Source organism: Canis lupus, chromosome 15, assembly GCF_003254725.2.
Source record: "Canis lupus dingo isolate Sandy chromosome 15, ASM325472v2, whole genome shotgun sequence".
Classification (NCBI taxonomy): Eukaryota; Metazoa; Chordata; class Mammalia; order Carnivora; family Canidae; genus Canis; species Canis lupus.
In genome coordinates this window covers 16217606-16237520 of record NC_064257.1, presented here as the reverse complement: position 1 = coordinate 16237520, position 19915 = coordinate 16217606, and the positions used below count along the sequence as shown (strand labels likewise).

Sequence of the window (19915 nt, the reverse complement as noted above, 5' to 3'; positions counted from 1 at the left end):
AAAATCTTAAAAAAAGAAAAAAAAAAGAGTTACTGGGCTCACACGCAGAGCAACGGCTGCCCAGGCTGAAATCCCAGCTCTTGCACTCCATGACCTTGAGCAAGTTTTCTCATCTCTAACATGGAGCTTCTGAGGTTATTGGGATTACCGAACCCGAACTCGGATGGCGTTCATAATAGCGCCTGGCACTCAGTGAGTCTTGCTCATTGACTCTTTCCCAGTGAGAACAAGAGTAGATCTAGACTCAGGGACTCGGATATTCTCACCCTTTCTCATTATAGCTTCTACTTCAGGAAACTTCCATGGCAGGAAACCACACGGCCAAAAGCAGCTCAGGCCTTATATCACACGGCTTAGTGGTGTCAGAGGAACAGAGATAAGTTTTCCCTGCTTCACTACTCCTAAATCCCCAAGGACAGCTCTCGTTGGCCTAGCTGGGATCATGTGACCACCCGAGGAACGACATCAACTCTTGTCATCTTCACACCACCAACGTGGAGTAGGTGGGCGCTCTTACCTTCCTCTTTCAACAGGAAGAGGAAACTGATGCATGGAGGTGAAGTCACTTGCCCAAGTCCACATGGCTAGGCCATAGCAAACGTAGGACTTGACCAACTCAAGCCTTTGAGCTGGCTTAAAAACATGCCCTCGATCTGAGAGCCACCAAGCTTGAATACATTTCTGCTTAAACATGTCCATTTTTGTCAAATTGTACAAGAAGAAGTAACGTCTCATTGTGGAGGCTCAGCCATAGAAATTTTTTCAACAAGGGCAGCCCGGGTGGCTCAGCAGTTTAGAGCCTGCCTTCGGCCCAGGGCGTGATCCTGGAGACCCAGAATCGAGTCCCACGTCGGGCTCCCTGCATGGAGCCTGCTTCTCCCTCTGCCTGTGTCTCTGCCTCTCTCTCTCTCTCTCTCTCCGTGTCTCTCATGAATAAATAAATAAAATCTTAAAAAAAATGTTTTCAACACAAAAGTTTGCTCATTTTCGTTTTTTCTAAGATAACGTACTTGTGCAAATACCATTAAGCCACCCATTCCCTTGGGGGGGAGCTAATGAGAGATTAGTCCTGACTTTTTTTTTTAAGAGATTTTATTTATTTATTTATGAGAGACACACACAGACAGAGAGAGGCAGAGACACAGGCAGAGGGAGAAGCAAGGAACCCGACATGGGACTCGATCCAGGATCTCCAGGATCAGGCCCTGGGATGAAGGTGGCGCTAAATCGCTGAGCCACTCGGGCTGCCCCCTGACTTTTGATATAACAACCTTGGGGAGAGGAAACAGCTGGTGCTGGGACAAAGAGTCAGGTAAGAAGGAGGAGGGGAAGCAGGTGGGGGTGACCAGGAGGAGAGCTAGGTCTAGATAGGAAACAGCGTGGTCATGAGGTAGGCCTGCTGACAATGTTGACTTATCTTTTATGATCAAAAAAATTTTTTGTTTAAAGATTTCATTTACTTATTCATGAGACACACACACACACACAGAGAGAGAGAGAGAAAGAGAGAGGCAGAGACAGAGGCAGGAGCTCCCCTGCAGGGAGCCTGATGCAGGCCTGGATCCCAGGACTCCGGGATCAAGACCTGAGCCCGGGATCCCTGGGTGGCGCAGCGGTTTAGCGCCTGCCTTTGGCCCAGGGCACGATCCTGGAGACCCGGGATCGAATCCCATATCGGGCTCCTGGTGCATGGAGCCTGCTTCTCCCTCTGCCTGTGTCTCTGCCTCTCTCTCTCTGTGACTATCATAAAAAAATTAAAAAAAAAAAAAAAAAAAAAAAAGACCTGAGCCCAAGGCAGGTGCTCAACCCCCGAGCCACCCGGGTGTCCCTTATGTTTGCATAATGACCCTAGAGCCAACTCAACCCTTTGGCTTCTCCTGGAGCATTCACAGGGGTCCAGCACTGTGAAATCACCTGCGCTGATAACACACCTGCACCTGTCAGTCACATACATTTTGAGGGGAAAGAATGACTGGCTGGTGTGAGCGTGTGCTGCCCTGGGACCAAGGGCTCGAGAACAGGGAGATGCTGCATTGCTTTCTTATTCACGCCACCTAGTTTCTTCTTAGGAGTTGAGTACAAGGAGCACGCAGGTCAGGTGTGGCGGGGGAGGCTGGAGGAGAGGAAGAGGAATCCCGGGGGCCAGGCGGCCGCACAGGGCGTCACAGGTGGAGTCGTGGTGCCCTCCAGTGGACACTTCGGGAATTTAAGCGGTTTCAGATTCCGAGGTGCGGGTTAGGCCTGCAGCTCCCCTCGCCCAAGACAAGAGGATTTACCAGGGGGTGGCTCCCGGGGGAGGGGGGGGGGCGGTTTGGAAAGCAGGCCCCCAAAGCCCCTGTGCGTGTGTGTTGGAAGCTGTGTGTCTTCCCCTAACCTCACCGTGCAGACGTCAGGAAACGGCTCTAGAGGCAAAATGTGGGAGTAGCTCCTGGCAAGGGCCCAAAGATTTTATTTAAAAATGTGAGAAAAACCAAAGGCTGTGGAGATAGGAACTTTTCCCCTTTCCTAAAGTAGACCAAGTACGGTGATTTAAATAAGAAAAGAAGGCCCAGCCAGTAACTTTCCAACAGAATTGGCCCCCTGCCTGGGGTGACTCTGGATGTCAGTTAAACTGAGAAATGCTCTGGTTCCACCGATTCCCTTGGTTCACCCAGAACAGATGGGGGCGGGGGGGAGGCCAGAGGTATCACAGCCACCCTGTAATAAAGGGATGTTTTTGTCAGAATGGGGGAATGGAAGGGTTTGGGGGGAAAGCAGATAAGGGCAGACGAGCTAGAGGCTTCTCCTTAATGGAGAACGCCTTGTCTTGATAACTGTGTTTGACTTCTTCTCCTTCTGAGAAGGTACCACATTCTGTTTTTTGAACCAGAAACTTTTCTTTGGTATGACTGGATTTAGCACTAGTTGGTTAAAAGTTAGTATTGGGGGATGGGGAAAAGATTCTTTTTTGCTTGAATGGCTTCTCTTAAGTATGTAAATGAAGGGCCTCAAGGTGAGCCTGAATTTCTCTTTGCTGAAATGGTCTCCGTGGGTTTGGCTGAAGTATAGTTTGTTTAATTTATGAATACAGTAAGACTTATCTATGAATTAGAGATGTTGGAAAGTTAATTTATTCTGATAATAATAAGATTTTTGGTTTTACGCGTGCAAATAATGCTTGAATGTATTAGCTTAATAACCCTTTAATTGAAACAACTCACATAGAAAAATTCATAAATCATAAATAAATAACTTAACGCATCATTTCAACTTGAACACTTCTGTGTAAACTTAATTGTTTTAGTCAGCTCAGGCTGCTGTAACAAAATACCGTAGACTAGATGGGTCAAACTTCAGACATTTATTTCTCATGGTTCTGGAGGCCGAAAAGTCCAAGATCAAGCCTGGTGATCCAAGATTGGTCCAAGATCAGTTCTTGGTGAGAGCTCTCTTCCTGGCTTCCAGAAGGTTGGCCTCTCTTTACTGTAGAGAGAGAGGGGAGGAGAGAGGAAGTGCGCACACAAGAGAGAGAACACTGTCTCTGGTTATTTCTTCTTCTTTTTCTTAAGATTGTATTTTTTTGTGCATGAGAGACACAGAGAGAGGCAGAGACAGGCAGAGGAAGAAAAGGCTCTCTGTAAGGAGCCTGATGCCGGACTTGATCCCTGGACTCCGAGGTCACAACTCAAGCCCAAGTCAGATGCTCAACCAACTGAGCCACCCAGGTGCCTGAGAGCTGTTTCTTCTGCAATATTTGGGTGTACTGGGACACCTGGGTGGCTCAGTGGTTAAGCGATTGCCTTCGGCTCAGGTTGTGATCCTGGAGACCTGGGATCGAGTCCCACATCAGGCTCCCTGCATGGAGCCTGCTTCTCCCTCTGCCTATGTCTCTCTCTGCCTCTCTCTCTCTCTCTGTGTCTCTCGTGAATAAATAAATAAAATCTTAAAAAAATATATTTGGGTGTACTTTTCATTTAGGCGGTTCCAGAGTTCATTAATCATAAGATTTGGCAGCTGCCACTTTTTTAAATGGCATTTTAAAAAATCGTCACTTGGATGTATTCTGGCTCTTTGCTTATGTGGTTTAGACACAGCTTGAGAATAATAATACTTGCTTTTAATTTGCAGTCTTCTCTCCTTCGGCCATAGGTTGTGTGCTGTGTCAAGATCCACGAGCAAAAGACCACCAGGAGCACACCAGCAGTTCATCCGAGGCAGGTTTCCTTGGTTTGCTGCAGCAGGGAGAAATGTACCCCAAAGGAACCTGGGGGCCATCCCAGGCAGGGAGGGTTCTTAATTACCCCAAATGCCACTACCCCAAAATAATTATCTTCAACCTTGGTTGATCATCATTTGAGCAACTTTCTACACAATGTATAGAGAAGGTTAGATAGAAATCATTTAATGACATACAATGTAAAATAATTTTGTGTTAGAATTGTGCCAGCGATCAGCTGCAGGCTGGGTTTTTGGCTCATATGTGCTATTTGGCTGTGATTTTGGCCTGAACTCTTAGAAAGTTGACTAGCCAAACACTTCAGCATCATATCTGACGTCTTTGAACTTGTGTGGTCCACGATCATGACTTCCATCACACCTTATCAAGGTAACAATGTTTGCAAATGTAAGTAAGCCATGTTATTTGGGTTTATTATTAATATCTGAATATTTGCTTTCAAATATGGATAGCCATTCCAGATGCAACTCGGTGAAAAGAGCCTTCTTTGCTTTAGATGCTGAAATTCTTATCAGCCAGTGAAGTACAAATGTATATTTAATATTTTGTGAGTAAAATGCTGTAATAATTGATGATTTGAAAGCTGCTAATTGTACACAAGCAATGACTAAGAACTTTCAAATAATTAAATATGGAAGTAGATTAACAGTTAATGCAATTTTCAAGAAAAAGTGTGTTAACTGGATATCTTTAGGAAGAACTTTGTATTATTATTATTATATTATTTTTTAAAGATCCTATTTCTTTATTTTTAATGTTTCAAGTTTTTATTTAAAATTCTAGTTAGGGGATCCCTGGGTGGCGCAGCGGTTTAGTGCCTGCCCTTGGCCCAGGGCGCGATCCTGGAGACCTGGGATCGAATCCCACATCTGGCTCCCGGTGGATGGAGCCTGCTTCTCCCTCTGCCTATGTCTCTACCTCTCTCTCTTTCTCTGTGTGACTATCATAAATAAATAAAAATTAAAAAAAATAAAATTCTAGTTAGTTAAAAAATAGCGTGGTATTAGTTTCAGGAGTAGAATTTAGTGATTCATCACTTACATATAGTGCTCATCACAACAAATGCCCTTCTTAATACCCATCACTCACCCATCTAGCCCATACCCTGCCCACCTCTTTTCCCGCGACCCTCAGTTCATTCTCTATTGTTAAGAGTCTGTTATGGAGAAAAAAGTCTGTTTATTGTAGGGTACCTGGGTGGCTCAGTCAGTTAAGCATCTGCCTTCAGCTCAGGTCATGATCCCAGGGTCCTGGGGTTAGGATCCTGCTTAGTGGGGAGTCTGTGCCTCCCTCCTCCTCTGCCCTTCCTCCCACTCATGCTCTCCTCTCTCTCAAATAAATAAAAAAATATTTTATAAGAGAAGTCTCTTATAGTTTGCCACCTTCTTTGTTTTTCTTTCCCCCATGCTCATTTGTTTCTTGAATTCCACATGTGAGTGAGATCATATGGCATTTGTCTTTCTCTGACTGACTTACTTCACTTAGCATAATACCTTCTGGCTCCATCCACATTGTTGCAAATGGCAAGATTTCATTCTTTTTATGGCCGAGTAGTATTCCACTGTGTATATATCCCCCACACCTTCTTTATCCATTCATCAAGGGACATATGGGCTCTTTCCAAAATTTGGCTATTGTTGATGATGTTGCTATAAACATTAGGGTGCATGTGCCCCTTCAAATCAGTATTTTTGTATCCTTTGTAAATACTGGGTAATACAATTGCTGGACGGTAGGGTGGTTCTATTTTCAACTTTTTGAGGAACCTTTGTACTGTTTCCAGAGTGGCTGCAGCAGTTTGCATTCCCACCAACAGTGCAAGAGAGTTCCATTTTGTCTGCATCCTCACCAACACTTGTTGTTTCCTGTGTTGTTAATCTTAGCCATTCTGACAGGTGTGAGGTGGTAACTCATTGTGGTTCTGGTTTGTATTTCCTTTTTTTTTTTAAGATTTTATTTATTTATTCATGAGAGACACACACAGAGAGGCAGAGACACAGGCAGAGGGAGAAGCAGACTCCCTGCATGAAGCCCGAAATGGGACTCAATTCCAGGACCCCAGGATCATGACCTGAGCTGAAGGCAGACGCTCAACCACTGAGCTACCCAGGTGCCCCTTGATTTGTACTTCCTTGATGATCAGTGGTGTTGAGCATCTTTTCACATGTCTGTTGGCCAACTGTGTCTTTGGGAAAATGTCTATATTCCTGTCTTCTGCCCATTTCTTAACTGAATTATTTATTTGGGGGTTAAAATTTTTATTTCTAAATAATCTCTACACCCAACATGACCCCCAGACCAAGAGTAGCATGCTCCACTGACTGAGCCAGCCAGGTGCCCCAAGCTTTATATTATTTTAAAGTCTAGAACTGTTTATAATAATTTAAATAATACAAATCAGGAACTAGTGATCAGATTTTATCATAATCCCAATTTTAGAGAGTTCCAATAGTATTCATAACATTAATCAAAATAATCTTTACCAGCTATACTACTTTCATTTATTAAAAAGACACCTCAGAAGAAATAAAAATATAAGCCACAGCAAAGAAGATAATTATAGCATACATAACCAACAAAAGATTAATATCTAGTATCTGTAAATAACTATTATAAAACAATAAGAAAAAGAAAATGCACACTTGTGTACCCCCTTCCCCCTCAAATAAATAAATAGATCTTTAAAAAGGGGATCGGCAGGGAACGCCTGGGTGACTCAGTTGCTTAAGCCTCTGATTCCTGGTTTTGGCTTAAGTCCTGATAGCAGGGTTGTGAGATCAAGCCCCAAGTCAAGCTCTGTGCTCAGCAGGGAGTCTGCTCAGGACTTTCTCCCTCTGCCCCTCCCCTCACTCACTTGTGTTTGTGGGTGCTCTCTCTCTCTCTCTCTTAAATAAATAAGTAAATCTTAAAAAAAAAAAAAAAAAAAACAAAAACAGAAGGAATTCAGTGAAAAAATGGACAAAAGACATTCTTAGGGAAGAAAACATGTATGGTCAATAAATTGATGAAAAACGTTTAACTTTATAATAATCAGGAAATCAAGACCAGAATGAGATATCATTTTATATACAGCCAGTTGACAAAAATTAAGAATAATACTTTCTTTCTTTTTTTAAAATTTTTATTCATTTATGATAGTCACACACACAGAGAGAGAGAGAGAGAGAGAGAGGCAGAGACACAGGCAGAGGGAGAAGCAGGCTCCATGCACTGGGAGCCTGACGTGGGATTCGATTCCGGGTCTCCAGGATCGTGCCCCGGGCCAAAGGCAGGCACTAAACTGCTGCGCCACCCAGGGATCCCTACTTTCTTTTTTTTACGATTTTATTTATTATTTGTTTGAGGGAGAGAGAGAGAGAGAGAGCATGAGCTGGGAGAGCAGCAAGGGGCAGAGGGAGAGGGAGAAGCAGACTCCCCACTGAGCAGGGAGCCCAACACAGGGCTCGATTGCAGGACCCTGGGATCATGACCGGAGCTGAGGGCAGACACCCAATGACTAAGCCACCCAGGTGCCCCAGAACAGTACTTTCTGAAGAAAACATTCATCAGTGAGATCTCTGACATATTGATGATGGGTATGCAAATTGAATAACTACTTGGAAAGCAATTTGGTTTCATTTTATGCTATTGAATAATCATATACCTAGAAATTCAACTCTTAGGTATATACCCAAGAGAAATTTTTGCCACGTACATCAGAAGACATGTGACAAGAACGTTGCCAGTAGCACTTTGTGTAAGAACAAAAAAATGGAACAATTGAAATGCCTAGCGGCCACAGAATGAATCAATTGTGCTGTATTCACACGTGGAATACTGTACAGCAGTAAAAATGAATGATATTCCTTTATAGGCCACAACACGGGTAAACCTGAGTAGCATTATTCTGAGTGAAAAAGCAAGTTTCAAATGACTATGCTTTTCATAAAGTTCAAAGACAAATAAAGCAAAAACAGTATCTTACTTAGCCATCCACATATTTGATAAAACCCTCAGAGAGTAGTGACACGGGTCCTGAGGAGCACATTGACAGATCTAAGTTACTGATAATATTGTAACTTGGGATGAGTGTTCAACTCATGGGTGTTCATTATATTATTTAAAAAATAATAACAATAGATAAATAATCCTCAGTATCTCATCTTCTCTTACTAATAGGATCTTCATTGCCGGGCTGCCTGGGTGGTTCAGTGATTGAGCATCTGTCTTTGGCTCAGGTCATGACCCCGGGGTCCTGAGATGAGTCCTGCATCAGGCTCCCTGTATGGAGCCTGCTTCTCCCTCTGCTTATGTCTCTGCCTCTCTCTGTGTCTCTCATGAATAATTAAATAAAACTTTTTTTTTTTTAAAGGGTCTTCATTGCCTTAAAACCCCAATCAGGTCAGATGACCAATGACCAATCCTACCCCTAGACCAGACTCCCTGCTCCCTTGAGCATAATTGTGTTAATCCCTTCTCATGTGAATCACTGTATTGGTCAAAGTTGCAGAATCTGCAATATTCAGTTTAAACAGGAAGGGACTTATTACAAGGTATTAGGTAGTAGGTGAAGCTGAATTTTGAGAGACAATGGGTTGCGGCTGAGATGGGGTCTTGGGTGATGCTGGTTATGAATGATATGGGGCTTTCTAGACTGGCTGGGGTCCCTAGAACAAAGTCTGGCATGGAGATCCCTGTTTAAGTGATTTCTTGGATGAGTTCATGTGGGACAAGGTGAGAGGAACAGAAGAGGTCAGAGGGAGAAAGTCGAACAAGGATGTGGACGTGGTCTCCTCTGGGGACTCCCCAGCCTGGTTCCCAGGGGAGCATTGGAACATGAATCGTTCCATAGAATTGGCTCCTATTTCAGGCAAGTGTGACAGGATAGCCCTTTGTACCCCAGGGAGGGTGCCAAACCTCAGGGAAAGCTGATTCCCACGTAGCTGAGAGATATTATTTAGAGAAGAAGCAACCAGCTCTCACAGCGACCAGGGCTGGGTGCATGGACCAGGGTACAGCACTGCAGTGACCCAATGCCAACCCAAAGCTCACTGGGAAAGGGGAGTGATGTAGGACCAGATTAGGATGAGGTGGTGGGGAGAGGAGGGCAGTGAGCTGGGGTGGGGGGAGCAGCAGGGGGCATCTCTGTACCTTGGAAGTATCAGCCTGGGTTCCTTAAGACCCTGGGGCCTTGGCCTCATGCAGCAGGGACCTCTCTTCCATCTGGACATGGAAAGATAGGCTAAGCTCTCTCCTTAGGTTTTCATTCCAGTGAGGCCCAAGCACACCATCACCCACCCCCCACCACCCCCCACCCACCCCCCGGCCCCATTCGTCACTGTCGCCCTCCCAGTTACTCAGGCAGAGAGAGGAGGCTTCTCTCTCCTAGTGATCTGCTCCCCTACCCCCGACCCGGGCCTTCTCCTTGACCTCCGGCTCCAGCAGGACTGGATTCAATGTGATATCTGATTCATTGGGTGATGGGCAGTTTTTTCCCAAGCTGCTTGTCTCAGTCTGGAGTGGAACATTCTGGCCTCATCGAAGGGCAAACCCAAGGGCATTAACTCCTGCTCTGCCAGCATGATTCCCTGAGACCAGATACCTGGGGTTCTGAAAATTGTTTTCTCCAGGGAGGCACCAAAAGAAGCCTGGTAGAGGGCCGTAGACACTTCTCATTTCCATCCATCCGAGAAACACCTCATCTAGGGGAAAGATAGTGTATCCCCTGGCCGACCCCCCTTTTCAGCATAAATGCCACCCTCTGCCCTTCTGTTTATACTTTCTGGGGTCACTGCTGTGATGTCATGAACCGAGTGGCCTCACCTGTGCCTTCCGCACACATTTCATTCCTCCCTCCCCCAGCAGCAGGCCCTCCTCTCAGTGACCAGGACTCCATATCTAGCAGAGATGTGTATTTTAGCAGCATTTACACAAAAAGTCAGAGCCAGCACACCCTAGTGGCAGAAATTCAGAGGCTGAGACAGGCCTGGGAGGGAGACTTTCTGTTCTCCCATCCTTCCTGCTGCTGGATAGGGGGCATCTTGGTAGGTGGGAGTGGGATGAGGGCCTGGGCAGGGAGGGAGAGCTTTCCCGGAGGGGTCTTGGCCAGAGGAGGCTCAGCAGGCTCTTCCCAGGCTGGTCTCTCCTTTTCTCCTTAGCCTGCTCTTATCTTGAGGGTGCCTGGGGAAAACCTGCATCTCTTTTTAGCCCCACTGCTTGGGTGGGTCAGGGTCCAATACTCCAACCCCAAAGGCACTGACTTCCCCCTTTCTCTTTCCTGGCTCTTGGCCTGTGCAGTCAATGCCTGTCCCCTCCTTCAGACCCAGTGCCCCATGGCCCCTCACAGCTGAGGCCACTGCAGTCAGGGGCTCCCCCTGCCTTGGTAGCACCTGGGTGGGGACTCTACTTCCTCAGCTGTCTTTCCTGTGCTCCAGATCCTGCCACCTTCAACCCTCTTGATTTATTGATTAGCCCTTCCTGCATTTTTAGCCTTCAAGAATATGAGTTTCTATCTGTAGCCTATCAACATGCAAAAACTTCCCTCATTAAAAAAAAAAAAAAAGAAAGAAAAGGCCCCACTCTGTTTCCACCACACATCGTGCTTGTGTTCTCCTTTCTGTCCTGTCTGGGTCAGAGCCAAACACTGCTGGGTCACCAAGTGGACAAACCAGGCATGTGCTGGAGGCACCAACAAGGAAGAGCGACACCGCAAAGAAATAGTGTGGGGACGCCTGGGTGGCTCAGTCGGCTGAGCATCTGCCTTTGGCTCTGGTCATGATCCCAGGGTCCTGGGCTCCAGTCCTGAATCCAGCTTCCTGCTCAGCGGGGAGTCTCCCTCTGCCTCCCTCCCCATCCCTGCCCTGTCCCCACCACTGCTCATGCTCTCTGTTGCGCGCTCTCTCTCAAATAAATAAGTAAAAAATTAATAAATAAATAAACAAAGCCACGAGACTCCATGAGAACACCGAAGATGTAAAGTAGATTGAAAATAGAGGGGGCACAGGGGTTCCCAACATTAAGAGAGCAGAGAGATGAGCTTCAGAAAGAAAAGATATGTAGGAGGAAAAGTAAGAGGGTGCCGCACCCTGGAAGCCTAGTGGAAAGGGATTTGATGGAGGAGGGAGCAGTCAACTGTGTCAAAGATCAAATAAGTAGAGGTCTGAGAATCAACCACTGGATTTCATAACAGGAAGGTCACTGATGTCGCTGACAAGAGCAGTTCAGGTAATGGTGTGGGTGAAAGCTTATTGCAGCGTGTCTGGGAAAGAACAGAGAAGGGTGGGAGTCAGGTGGATAGACCGTTCTTTGAAGGAATTGTGCTGTAGAAAGGTAAAGTGGGTGCTAGCTGGAGGGTGGGTTAGGGACATGAGAGGCTTTTTTTTTTTTTTTTTTTTTTAAGATGGGAAAAATAACAGCACATTATATCATTTGGTCTAGGGGATTGATCCAGTAGATGGGAAAAGATTGATGGAAGACGAGAGAAATGTTGGAAGAACGGAATCCTGAGGGGCTGAGAGAGGAAGGGACCTATTGGCAGCAGAGAGGTTGGCCTTGGACATCAGCTCCTGCTAGCTGTTTGCATGGCTTCTTCTCTCCCCTACTCTGCTCGAATGTCTGCTCCTTGGAGAAGCCTTTCCTGACCACTCTTCTGGAAAAGTGCCACCCATCACTCTATCCTCTCATCTTGCTTTGCTTTTATCTGGAGCACTTCTCATAATCATATTATATATAACACATTGGTTTATTTTCCATCTTCCTCACTAGGATATAAGCTCCGTGTGGGAAGAGACTTGGTCTTGTTCACCCTTGTATTCTCAGCACCCAGAACAGTGGCTTGCACGGTAGGTGCCCAATAAACAGTTGAGCATGAAGGAACAAGTGAATCTTTCCCCGATGCCCACACTCAATTCTCACTCCATTCTTATTTTTATTCCATTCTTCTATAACCCACATCTCTTCCCCCATTCACCCAGGAAAACATTCAGTCCCGTGTCCATTGTCACCCCTGTCTGCCCCATGCCATCATTCCCCCAACCAATGTGTACCCCGCCTCCTCCAGGTCTGATCTCCTCCACCCCTCCCCATCTTAATTCCCTTTCAGACCCCAGTCTCAGCTCTAGCCCTACCCAGTTGGGTTCCTCATCCTGATCCCATCACTAAGGCTACCCTCATCCGGTTTCCACTGCCTATACCCTCTCTGCTCCCCCCACTCCCATTTCATTCTCTTGCCACCAACACGGGGTCTCCACCTCCATCACTGTTTCTCCCCCATTCCCTTCTGCCAACACCATCACCACCTAACCCGCCTCCTCGCCTTGGTTGGAAATCGCCAGGGCCATGGTTATTACAAGTCTGTGGGAAGAGAGTCTGATGAATTCTTTCTCAGAGTGACTTAGATATATATTAACAAGCCTGTCTTACAAACTAGCATTATTCCCCACAGCAGGCATAATACATGACTTTCTGAATGAAATTTTCTAGAACATGTTTTACAAATATTGGCATTATCACAAGCCTTGGGACTAAGGGGTTCTGAACCTGAGAGATTAAGCCAAACTCTGTGGTAAAAACAATATGACTTGTCAGAGGGCTTTTTCCCTCCCTTAATTTCTAATGTCAGGAAACACTGAGAATGTCTGTAAGTAATGATAAAAACAGAGCAATTCCAACTGAATCTTGCTCGGCACTCTGGTCTCTGCCCCAGACTGACTAGTCAGCTAACAAGCCTTTTTGTATCACTCACTGGGTTGTAAGTACTTTGTCTTCCTTTATCTTCAAGAGAAATTATCAGCCCAGCACCTGAATAAACACAGTATTTCTGGCTTCTTTATTTTTTATTTTTATTATTATTATTTTTTATTTCTGGCTTCTTGAGGCTTTTGTTTTATAAGTCTTTCCCCTCATCCCAATTTGTGACCTAGAATTTCCTTGTCAAGGCTGGACCAAAATATGTATATATTAAAATTAATGAATGAATTAATTACAGGCGTACCTGGCTTTATTGCACTTCTCAAATACTGCATTTTTCAAAAACCAATTGAAGGTTTGTGGCAACCCCGTGTTGAGCCATTTTTCCAATAGCATTTGCTCATTTTGTGTGTCTGTGTCACATTTGGTAATTCTCGAAATATTTCAAACTTTTTCATTACTATTATATTTATAGTGATATGTGATTAGTAATATTTTTTTAGGATTTTTTTTAAAAAGATTTTATTTATTTGTTCATGAGAGACAAACAGAGAGAGAGAGGCAGAGAAACAGGCAGAGGGAGAAGGAGACTCCCCCAGGGGAGTTCCAATGTGGGACTGGATCCCTGATCCGGGGACCACGCCCTGAGCCAAAGGCAGACGCTCAACTGCTGAGCCCTTCAGGCATCCCAACATTTTTTTTTTTTTTTTAATTTGAAAGAGAGCAGAGCTAGAGAGAGAATGAGCAGGAGCTGGTGGGGGAGGAGCAGAGAGAGGGGGGAAGTAGACTCCCCGCTGAGCAGGGACTCCATGCAGCTCAATCCCAGGACCCTGCGAATCATGATCTGAGCTGAAGGCAAACACTTAACTGACTGAGCCATCCATGCTCAGTGATCTTTGATGTTACTATTATAATTGCTTTGGGGAACCATGATCTGCACCCACAGAAGATGGCAAATGTAATCAATGAATATTATGTGTGTTCTCATTGTTTCACTGACGGGCCATTCCCCCATTTCTCTCCCTCTCCTCAGGCTCCCTATTCCCTAAGACACAACAGTACTGAAATAAGACCAATGAATAATCCTACAATGGCTTCTAAGTGTTCAAGTGAAAGGAAGAACCACATGTCTCTTACTTAAATCCAAAACGTGAAATGATTAAAGCTTAGTGAGGAAGGCATGTGGAAAGCCAAGATAGGCCTGAAGCTAGGTCCCTTGAGCCAAACAGCCAAGTTGTGACTGCAGAGGAAAAGTTTTTGAAAGAAATTAAAAGTGCTAAAGTTTTTGAAGGAAATTAAAAGTGCTACTCCAGTGAACATATGAATGATTTAAAAAAAAAAAAAAAAAAAGCAAAACAACTTTATTGCTGATATGGAGAAAGTCAGAAAGTCTTAGTGGTCTGAATAGAAGATCGGAACATTCCCTAACTCAGAGGAAAGCTCTAACTCTCTTCAATTTTATGAAGGCCGAGAGAAGTGAGGAAGCTGTAGAAGGAAAGTTGGAAGCTAGCAGAGGTGGGGTCATGAGGCTGGAGGAAAGAAGTCATCCCCATAACATAAAAGTGCAAGGTGAAGCAGCAAAAGCTGATGTAGAAGCTGCAGCAAGTTATCCAGAAGGTCTGGCTATAAGATAACTCATGAAGGTGGCTACACTGAACAACAGATTTTCAACATAGACAAAACAGTCTTATACCAGAAGGAGATGCGGTTTAGGATTTTGATAGCTACAGAGAAGCCAATGCTTGGCTTCAGAGCTTCTAAGGACAGGCCTGCTCTCCTGCTAGGGGCTAGTGCAGTTGGTGGCTAAGTTGAAGTCCATGCTCCTTTACCATTCCAAACCGAGGGCTCTTAAGAATTATGCTAAATCTATTCTGCCTGTGTTCTATCAAAGGAACAACAAAGCCTGGGTGACACACATCTCTGTTCACAACATACTTTACTGAATAGCCTCTTGTTGAAAACTGCTCAGAAAAAAATATTCCTTTCAAAATATTACTGCTCCTTAAAAAAAAAAAAAAACAAAAAAAAACAAAATATTACTGCTCCTTGACAAAGCAGCTGGTCACTCAAGAGCTCTGATGGAGACGTAGGATGAGATTAATGTTGTTTTCATGCCTGTTAACACAACATCCATTCTGCAGCCCATGGATCAAAGTTTAATTTTGATTTCCAAGTCTTATTATCTAAAAAATAAGACTTATTAAGTCTTTATTAAGGCTATAGCTTAGCCATAATATAATAATAATATAGCCATAGTGATTCCCCTGTGGACCTGGGCAATGTAAATTGAAAGCCTTCTGGAAAGGATTCACCATCCTAGGTGCCATTAAGGATAATCATGATTCACGGGAAGAGGTCAAAATATTATGATGACCAGGAATTTGGAAGAAGTTGGTTCCAACCTCCATGGATGACTTTGACAAGTTCAACACTTCAGTGGAGGAAGTAACTACAGATGGGATGGAAAGAGCAAGAGAACTACTAGGTTCTAGTAGTTCTATATAAAGTTCTATAGTTCTAAATAAAGTGGAATCTGAAGATGTAGCTGAAATGCTGCAATTTCATGATAAAAACTGAACAGATGAGGAGTTACAATATATGAATGAACAAAGGACCTCGGGATCAGGACCTGAGCCAAAGACAGACGCTCAATCACTGAGCCACCCAGGTGCCCCCAAGAAAGTGGTTTCTTGAGATAGAATCTACTCCTGGTAAAAGATGCTGTGAAGATTGTTGAAATAATGAAGAATTCAGAATATTACATAAACTTAGTTGCTAAAGCAGCTACAGGATTTGAGAGAATTGACTCCAATTTTGAAAGAAGTTCTGGACGTCTGGGTGGCTCAGCGGTTGAGTGCCTGCCTTCAGCCCAGGGTGTGATCTTGGAATCCTGGGATCAAGCCTCACTCACATCGGGCTCCCTGCATGGAGCCTGCTTCTCCCTCTGCCTGTGTCTCTGCCTCTCTCTCTCTCTCTGTGTGTCTCATGAACAAATAAATAAAATCTTTAGAAAAAAATAAAGAAGTTCTGCTGTGGGTAAAATGCAATCAAACAGCATTACATGCTACAGAGAAATCATTTGTGAGAGGAAGAGTCAATCAGTGTGGCAAACTTCCTTGTTGTCCTATTTTAAGAAATCGCCACAGCCACCCCAGCCTTCAGCACCCACCACTCTGACCAGGCTGCAGCCATTGACATCAGGGCAAGACCCTCTACCAGCAAAAAGATGATGACTCACTGAAAGCCCAGATGATGGTTAGCATTTTTTTTAATCAATAAAGTATATAAAAATTAAGATATGTACATTGTTTTTGTAGACATAATGCTGTTACACACTTAATAGACTATATGTCCACATATCTCTTCTATGCACTGGGAAACAATTTCATTTAACTAACTTTATTGCTATATTTGCTTTTTTGCATTGGTCTGGAACTGAACCTGCCATATCTCTGAGGTATGCTTGTATATAATATAGAGATACTATAATAATTATATATTATTAAAATTACTTAATATATAACTAGTTACTGTCACATATTAATAATACTATTATTTCTGATATAATTATGATTCCTTATGTAATTTTATTCCTAGATTTTTTAGTAAGATACCAGCCCAAGTTCATAATTCATAATTCTCAATCTGGTGCTTAATGCTTTTTGTAAAAAGAAAGATTTATTTAGGGACACCTGGGTGGCTCAGTGGTTGAGCATCTGCCTTCGGCTCAGGGCATGATCCCAGGATCAGTGATCAAGTCCCACTTTGGGGTCCCTGCAGGGCGCCTGGATCTCCCTCTACCTGTGTCTCTGCCTCTCTGTGTGTCTCTCATGAATAAATAAATAAAATCTTTAAAAAATTATTTATTTACTTGAGGGTGGAGGAAGGGAGGGGGGAGAGAGTCTTAAGCAGACTCTGCAATGAAGGACCCTGAGATCATGACCTGAGCTGAAATCAAGTGTCAGAAGCCTAACTGATTTAGAGACTCGGACACCCCCTGTATATTAGTGTTCTTTACCAATGAGCACACAAACCCCTTTTTCTTGGCTAGAATAAAATCAAGAGACATGTGATTTTGTAAACATCATGGTGGAATTTCCTGCCATTACTGTTGTATATAAATTTAACATATAAGAATGTTTATTTGACTCAGGATTGAATAAATGTTTCTCAAGTAGGGACCTATTGCCATAGATCAAGCACATGGACGCCATGACCAAGTCAATTTCTCTTCTACATAATGGGTAACCATCGTCGTGTAACTCTCACCTCTGAGAATCCTATTTTGTTTGAGGTCCGTACTAACCAAGACCCTTCAGACTGACATATTTTATTTTCTTATAAATTATAAAGCAAATTATTTTTTGCATCCCAAAGAGTAATGCAACAAATAAGAACACCATAGAGAATGGTAATGTATGAGGACTATTTGGCATAAATGAACACCCAGGTGCCCATCATCCAGCTCGAGGAGTAGAGCCTCATCCTAGTTTTGAAGCCTTTTAGAAGATCCTTCCCATTGCATTCCTCTCCTTCCTCTGCAGGGATAATGGATATTCTCAATTTTGTGGATATGAACTCTTTGCTTTTTGTTATCATTTTATTACAGATTATGTACGTGACCTTAAAAAGTGTGTTATTAAAGTTTATGAATCTGGGAAGCCCTGGTGGCTCAGTGGTTTACACCATCTTCAGCCCAGGGCGTGATCCTGGAGACCTGGAATCCTGTCCTGCGTCGGGTTCCCTGCATGGAGCCTGCTTCTCCCTCTGCCTGTGTCTCTGCTTTTTCCTTCTCTCTCTCATGAATAAATAAATAAAATCTAAAAAAATTTTTAAAAATTAAAATAAATAAATATATTTTATGAATCTTTGAGTATTTCATGAAGGGCTTCATAATGCATGTTATACTTCAGTGGTTTACTTGTTTCAATTCACGTTTTGTTCTTGAGTTTTTCCATATGGCTATGTGTAATCACAGTTTGTTCATTTTTCAGGGTGTGTGGTATGACACAGTAAGAACAAACAACCATCTATTTGCTCATTCTCCTGCTGATGGGCATTTTTTTAGTTACTTCCAGATTTTGACTACTACAAACTATGCTGCTATAAACATTTCTGTTTGTGTGATCTGGTTCACATGTGCACAGATTTCAAAAAGGTATGACCCTGAGCATTGGTAGGCTGTAGGATACATGTGTCGTAAACTTTGCTGCTAAAGTGGTTGTGCCCATTCAGTACTCCATCAGCAGTGTATGCAAGTATCTTTTACTGTGACAACACACACCTTGTGGGCCTTCAGATTCCCTCAAATGCCTCCTTTCCCCCCTTTCTCTTCCTGAGCACTCAAACTGCCCCAGTCACCTGGCCAATTCCAGATTTGGCTGAAATCCACACCGCGGAGCTCGGCCCGAGAGCCCTGGGAAGCAGCCTGGGAGTGTAGGGGAGTAGCTCTATGTGACGTAAACCTTGATTAACAGAAACAAGAAAATCCAGGAGCCAAGAGCCTTCTTTCTCTCTTCTGAAGCTTAGTTCATCTTGTAATCTTTCTCACATGATGAATGACCACGTTTAACGAACAATCTACTGTGTCTCTTTGAAGTTGGTTGCAAAGCACTAATCAAAAATCTGCACACATGTGAGCCAGGTCACAGAAACCAAGTTTCTGGCAGCATTATCAGTGGTGGTCAGTAAAGCATCACACTGCATTCTAGCTTTCCTTGCCTTCCTTCCCTTCCCTCCTCACCTCGCTGCCCTCAGCTGGCACATCTAAAAGAGAACATTAGTCCTTGTCTTAATCTTTGTCTCAGGCTCTGCTTTCTGGAGGGTCCAGGCTAAGAACATTTTCATTACTTACTTCCTCACCAACTCTTGAGATTGTCAGACTTTAAACAAATATGCCACTCCGTTGGATGTATCTCACTGTGGTTCTATTTTGCATTTTCCTGAATCCAATGATGTTAACCAACTTTTCACACGTTTATTGGCCATTGTATTTCCTCATTGGTGAAGCACCCATTTGTTACTTTAATCCAATGTGCTATTGGATGGTATGTCCTTTTTCTTTTTATTATTGATCTGTAAGATGTTTCACTTAACTACTGGAGGATTAGAAACTAGACTGTATAAGAGCACACAGATGGGAGATAGTATCTTTGGAAAATCCATTTGCCATGTACAGGAGTGCTTTACATTTTCTAGATACTTGTCCTTTATTGATTATATATGCTGCAGACATGTGCTGCCACTCTGAGGATTCGTTTTACACTGTCTCAATGGTATCTTTTATTGAGCAGTATTTTATTTTATTTTTTTATTTTATTTATTTATTTATTTATTTATTTTTTGTTGAGTAGTATTTTAATTTAGCCAAATGATAGATCTTTTCCTTTATGGTTGCTGTGTAAATGCCTCCGGGACACTGAGTCCATGAAGCTCTTAGTTTATAGTATCTTCTAAATGCTTTATGATTTTGCTTTTCACATTTATATATTTACACAGTTATCGATTTATTAGTGCTCAGCTCAAATCCACCCTCTTTGCTTTTTTATTTTTCGTTTTAATTGAAGTTCAATTTGCCAACATATAGTATAACACCCAGTGCTCATCCCATCAAGTGCCCTCCTCAGTGCCTGTCACCCAGTTACCCCAACCCCCTCCCCACCCTCCCCTTCCACTACCCCTTGTTCATTTCCCAGAGTCAGGAGTCTCTCATGGTTTGTCTCCCTCTCTAATTTTTCCCACTCAGTTCCCCTTCTTTCCCATATGGTCCCTTTCACTATTTCTTATATTCCCCATATGAGTGAAACCATATGATGATTATCCTTCTCTGATTGACTTACTTCACTCAGCATCACATCCTCCAGTTCCATCCACGACGAAGCAAATGGTGGGTATTCATCCTTTCTGATGGCTGAGTGATATTCCATCGTGTATATAGACCACATCTTCTTTATCCATTCATCTGGCGAAGGACATCATGGGTCCTTCCACAGTTTGGCTATTGAAATCCACCCTCTTTGGTCCCACTTTGTA

General features: G+C 43.6%; 2 long non-coding RNA genes across 4 annotated transcripts; one reads left to right on the top strand and one right to left on the bottom strand.

The window, feature by feature from the left end:
* The first annotated feature begins 2673 nt into the window (after nt 1-2673).
* On the top strand, nt 2674-17680 carry LOC112642619 (uncharacterized). Of its 3 annotated transcripts, XR_004805056.2 has the most exons (6): nt 2674-2992; nt 4129-4585; nt 11633-11739; nt 11960-12036; nt 13917-16138; nt 17493-17680. It is a non-coding gene; the product is annotated as an uncharacterized LOC112642619 (long non-coding RNA). The 3 variants fall into 3 exon arrangements; XR_004805055.2 differs by having other exon boundaries at nt 11633-12036; XR_003125348.3 differs by having other exon boundaries at nt 4129-4603; nt 11633-12036.
* Nucleotides 3243-9966, bottom strand: LOC118350725 (uncharacterized). Its single transcript, XR_004805057.2, has 3 exons — nt 9798-9966; nt 9347-9418; nt 3243-4211 (listed from the first exon to the last, which is right to left on the bottom strand). It is a non-coding gene; the product is annotated as an uncharacterized LOC118350725 (long non-coding RNA).
* Nucleotides 17681-19915: the final 2235 nt, after the last annotated feature.